The sequence below is a fragment of the Phyllobates terribilis genome, unplaced genomic scaffold (assembly GCF_046119375.1).
Source record: "Phyllobates terribilis strain yellow unplaced genomic scaffold, ASM4611937v1 Scaffold_292__1_contigs__length_2399606, whole genome shotgun sequence".
Lineage (NCBI taxonomy): Eukaryota > Metazoa > Chordata > Amphibia > Anura > Dendrobatidae > Phyllobates > Phyllobates terribilis.
The window spans coordinates 2,216,930-2,222,528 of NW_027363052.1; positions in this window are offsets into that span (position 1 = coordinate 2,216,930).

Below are 5,599 nucleotides of genomic sequence, written 5' to 3' on the forward strand. Positions count from 1 at the left end.
AGTAGTCAGTAATGAATCAGAAGACAGGACCTGTTTCATAGGATCAGATGACAAATCTTTGCTGTGAAGGGATGATGGTATATCTGGAGCAATAGCATTCACTTCAGTTGTATCCTGTGTGATCTCAATGTCATCTGTTTTAAAAATTGAAGATGTCAGCTGTTCCTCTGATCTCCTGGTACAGTCATCTGCCAAGAATAAAACCAAGAAAAAATCAGCCTTACTAACACCAAATCTGATAACAAATGCACTAGCATTTTAGTGTTTCTTGGGTGTACTGGGGTGTCTGTCTATGTGGGGTGCACTTATATAGTGCTATGCAGCCCTCCTGATCTAATAGTATGGGCAACATCACTAGTCACTCTCTACAAGGAGAAATTTTACCCCTTAGACCTCAGTCCAGAGCCTCTCATCTATCCAAATCAGTTCTCATACTTTGCACTGACGAGGGCCAACAGCCCGAAACGCCGTGTCTGCAAATTGAGATTCTGATTTGGCTTTTATCCTAAGTCATATTGCACGACTCGTTAAAGGGTTGATTGTGACTTGTAGGATTGCTGCTACCAATAGGTGGCGCTATAGAGTTCAAGTCCTCTTTTTCTCTGAAGAGGCAATTTGCATATTCAATTTCCCAGAAGAGCATTGCACAGCGAATAAGCCTCCTTACCTTGATGTGCTAGAGCTGCTATGTCACTCTCCACAAGGAGAAACGTTATCCCTTAGACCTCAGTCCAGAGCCTCTCACCTAGTTCAAGTCATCTTTTTCTCTGAAGAGGCAATTTGCATATAGGCTAAGCCAGACACTGTGCATCAAACCTGCCTGTGTGACTGGCGTCCTATGCAAGCTTCATCTGTGTGCATCTTTAATACTAGGCAACCATCCTCTCCATGAATTTGGTAGGTTTGTGAGTGGTTGCTCCATAAGTATTTTGCACATAGGCGGATTATAATGAGGGCAATCCGGGTGACCGCCCGGGGCCCCGAGCTTCCAGAGGGCCCGCGGCTCCGGGTGGGGTGTCTAATGCCGAATTGCCCTCATTATATGTGCGGGCCGCCGTGGCACATACCGGTAGCAGTGGCGGGAGGGGGGGCCCCGTACCGCTCCACCAGCAGCGGTCGCCACTACTTCTTCTTCGGCCGGGCCAGCACTGCAGCAGTTAACTTCCTAGTGCTGGCCCGGCCGCGTCACTGCTAGGAGACATGGCCCTGTGCGCAGCTGTGTCTCCTAGCTGTGACGTCACGCAGTGCGCCCCGGCCTGCACTGCTGCACCGAAGAGCCTGAGGACTGGAGCCGAGCCGGGGGATGGTGAGTGTGTATGTGTGTGTATGTATGTGTATGTATGTGTGTGTGTATGTGTGTGAGTGTGTATGTGTATGTATGTGTGAGTGTGTGAGTGTGGTGTGAGTGTGAGTGTGAGTGTGAGTGTGGTGTGGTGTGGTGTGGTGTGGTGTGGTGTGGTGTGGTGTGGTGTGGTGTGGTGTGGTGTGGTGTGGTGTGGTGTGGTGTGGTGTGGTGTGGTGTGGTGTGGTGTGGTGTGGTGTGGTGTGGTGTGGTGTGGTGTGGTGTGGTGTGGTGTGGTGTGGTGTGGTGTGGTGTGGTGTGGTGTGGTGTGGTGTGGTGTGGTGTGGTGTGGTGTGGTGTGGTGTGGTGTGGTGTGGTGTGGTGTGGTGTGGTGTGGTGTGGTGTGGTGTGGTGTGGTGTGGTGTGGTGTGGTGTGGTGTGGTGTGGTGTGGTGTGGTGTGGTGTGGTGTGGTGTGGTGTGGTGTGGTGTGGTGTGGTGTGGTGTGGTGTGGTGTGGTGTGGTGTGGTGTGGTGTGGTGTGGTGTGGTGTGGTGTGGTGTGGTGTGGTGTGGTGTGGTGTGGTGTGGTGTGGTGTGGTGTGGTGTGGTGTGGTGTGGTGTGGTGTGGTGTGGTGTGGTGTGGTGTGGTGTGGTGTGGTGTGGTGTGGTGTGGTGTGGTGTGGTGTGGTGTGGTGTGGTGTGGTGTGGTGTGGTGTGGTGTGGTGTGGTGTGGTGTGGTGTGGTGTGGTGTGGTGTGGTGTGGTGTGGTGTGGTGTGGTGTGGTGTGGTGTGGTGTGGTGTGGTGTGGTGTGGTGTGGTGTGGTGTGGTGTGGTGTGGTGTGGTGTGGTGTGGTGTGGTGTGGTGTGGTGTGGTGTGGTGTGGTGTGGTGTGGTGTGGTGTGGTGTGGTGTGGTGTGGTGTGGTGTGGTGTGGTGTGGTGTGGTGTGGTGTGGTGTGGTGTGGTGTGGTGTGGTGTGGTGTGGTGTGGTGTGGTGTGGTGTGGTGTGGTGTGGTGTGGTGTGGTGTGGTGTGGTGTGGTGTGGTGTGGTGTGGTGTGGTGTGGTGTGGTGTGGTGTGGTGTGGTGTGGTGTGGTGTGGTGTGGTGTGGTGTGGTGTGGTGTGGTGTGGTGTGGTGTGGTGTGGTGTGGTGTGGTGTGGTGTGGTGTGGTGTGGTGTGGTGTGGTGTGGTGTGGTGTGGTGTGGTGTGGTGTGGTGTGGTGTGGTGTGGTGTGGTGTGGTGTGGTGTGGTGTGGTGTGGTGTGGTGTGGTGTGGTGTGGTGTGGTGTGGTGTGGTGTGGTGTGGTGTGGTGTGGTGTGGTGTGGTGTGGTGTGGTGTGGTGTGGTGTGGTGTGGTGTGGTGTGGTGTGGTGTGGTGTGGTGTGGTGTGGTGTGGTGTGGTGTGGTGTGGTGTGGTGTGGTGTGGTGTGGTGTGGTGTGGTGTGGTGTGGTGTGGTGTGGTGTGGTGTGGTGTGGTGTGGTGTGGTGTGGTGTGGTGTGGTGTGGTGTGGTGTGGTGTGGTGTGGTGTGGTGTGGTGTGGTGTGGTGTGGTGTGGTGTGGTGTGGTGTGGTGTGGTGTGGTGTGGTGTGGTGTGGTGTGGTGTGGTGTGGTGTGGTGTGGTGTGGTGTGGTGTGGTGTGGTGTGGTGTGGTGTGGTGTGGTGTGGTGTGGTGTGGTGTGGTGTGGTGTGGTGTGGTTGTATTAATATAGTCATCTACCTCCTTCTCTGGCGCTGGATCCTGAAGAATGTGGCAGTAGATCAGTATAGTAACACACACCACACTACATACACATATAAGCAGCTTTAGTATAAAGAATCCTCATGGGGGGGCTTCTGTAAGTGAGATGGAGGTATGGCATGAGACCACTTGTCTCTGCTGAATGTCTGCGCAGGGCCTGTGCGGCTAGCAGTTTTACTGGCCCATTGTGATTGGCCCCTTAGCAGGTTTATTGCATGTATCCGGCAGTTTGTCATATTAGTAAGTCTTTAAAACCTTTCAGAAATTACAGTACATAGTTGGGGTTTGTGCACACTGAGTTTTTGAGGAGTCTTTGGAGCAGAAACGGAGTGGAAACTCACCTCAAAAATGTAAAACTTCTCAAAAACTTGGAGTTTCAGTTTCTGCTTTGAAAGCTCGTCAAAAAGACTCCTTGTACTCACAGCCTTAGTATGATTGAGAAAAAAGCCATGTCCATCAAGTTCTATGGAGTGATTGGTAAGGGGTGTAGATCCATCCATAATGTCTGATCCAATGCTTTACTAGAGCCTAAAGCTGGAAAATCTGGGTTATGTTAATAAAAAATAAACCTTAGAAAAAAAGTTTTCTGCCCTTTTCTTTCTGGTGTCCTGCATGTGGTTTTCTTCTGTAGAATACACTCGATGTACGAGTATACAAGTATTCCATGTTACCTCTGTGAAGTTACTGAGCATTCACATCACTTTGTAGAAAACACCATGTCCATGTACCTGAACATCGCTGGTTGTATGGGGATCAGTGCCAAAAAAGGGGAAAAAAGGGCCCGATTTGTGATGTGTTTTTAAGTCACTTTTCTTTTTATGTCTTTTAGTATTCCTACATATTTTTGCGCCTGATTCTTATTAATTGTGCGTGTGGTTTCATGAATTTGGGTGGATTTAGCACAAGTCTCATATGTTCCACTGCAATGTCGCAAAAAAACGGAGTAAAAATGACAGCCGTCTATAGAATAATTTGGGGTGGGGGCCTAGTACATTTCTGCAGAAGGGTCTAGCCTATTTTTGCTGTCACTTGAGAGCTTGAGGACGGTGAGTGGTTTTTGCTCCTTTCATGTGGTGTTGGTGCAGTGTGTCGGCCATTGTTGCTGTGGTTTTGTGCTTGTGGGGCGGCGTGGCCTGGAGTCATGGGGACTCGGTCTGGCAGCATGGGTGCTGTGAGGCACCGGGCCGCCCGCCCTGCTGGTGCATTGTCGCTGCGGCGGTGGGTGGCGCACGGCTCCGCTCACGTTCAGGCAGGAAATGTTAGGACCCTCTATGAGGTTTGCCGTGACGTGGCAGTGGGCTTCATACAGTCTGATCATTACATCAAATGGATGAGTTTTTGGAGGTGCGCTCCATGCTCCTTTTTTTTACATTTCTGTAAAGAATTTGCAACATTTTAAATAAACCCAGGAGAAGACATAAAATAGACTTTACAAAAGGGGCAAATTAAAACCGTATAAGGCCGAAATGAAAAACAGCCAAAAACACAGAAAACCACACAAAAATGTGCAAATGAAAAAATGGATTGGGCCCAAAGTTTATTATTATAGAGCGATTGATACCTTTACTTATAAAAAGGGACTTAAAATGGGAGTCGCATCACAGCTCAATACAACCTACTTTATATTTCAGCAAATACATTAATGTAATTATAGCGGTGCATGGTATGGATAGTGTATATAAACATGCAGACAAGATGGCGGTATATTATCGTACCTATAGCGGTGCATACTATGGATGGTGTATATAAACATGCAGACAAGATGGCGGTATATTATCATACCTATAGCAGTGCATGGTATGGATGGTATATATAAACATGCAGACAACATGGCGGTATATTATCGTACCTATAGCGGTGCGCAGTATGGATGGTGTATATAAACATGCAGACAAGATGGCGGTATATTATCGTACCTATAGCGGTGCATACTATGGATGGTGTATATAAACATGCAGACAAGATGGCGGTATATTATCGTACCTATAGCGGTGCATACTATGGATGGTGTATATAAACATGCAGACAACATGGCGGTATATTATCGTACCTATAGCGGTGCGCAGTATGGATGGTGTATATAAACATGCAGACAAGATGGCGGTATATTATTATACCTATAGCGGTGCATAGTATGGATGGTGTAAATGAACATGCAGACAACATGGCGGTATATTATCGTACCTATAGCGGTGCATGGTATGGACGGTGTATATAAACATGCAGACAAGATGGCGGTATATTATCATACCTATAGCGGTGCATGGTATGGATGGTGTATATAAACATGCAGACAAGATGGCGGTATATTATCGTACCTATAGCGGTGCATACTATGGATGGTGTATATAAACATGCAGACAAGATGGCGGTATATTATCATACCTATAGCAGTGCATGGTATGGATGGTATATATAAACATGCAGACAACATGGCGGTATATTATCGTACCTATAGCGGTGCGCAGTATGGATGGTGTATATAAACATGCAGACAAGATGGCGGTATATTATCGTACCTATAGCGGTGCATACTATGGATGGTGTATATAAACATGCAGACAAGATGGCGGTATATTATC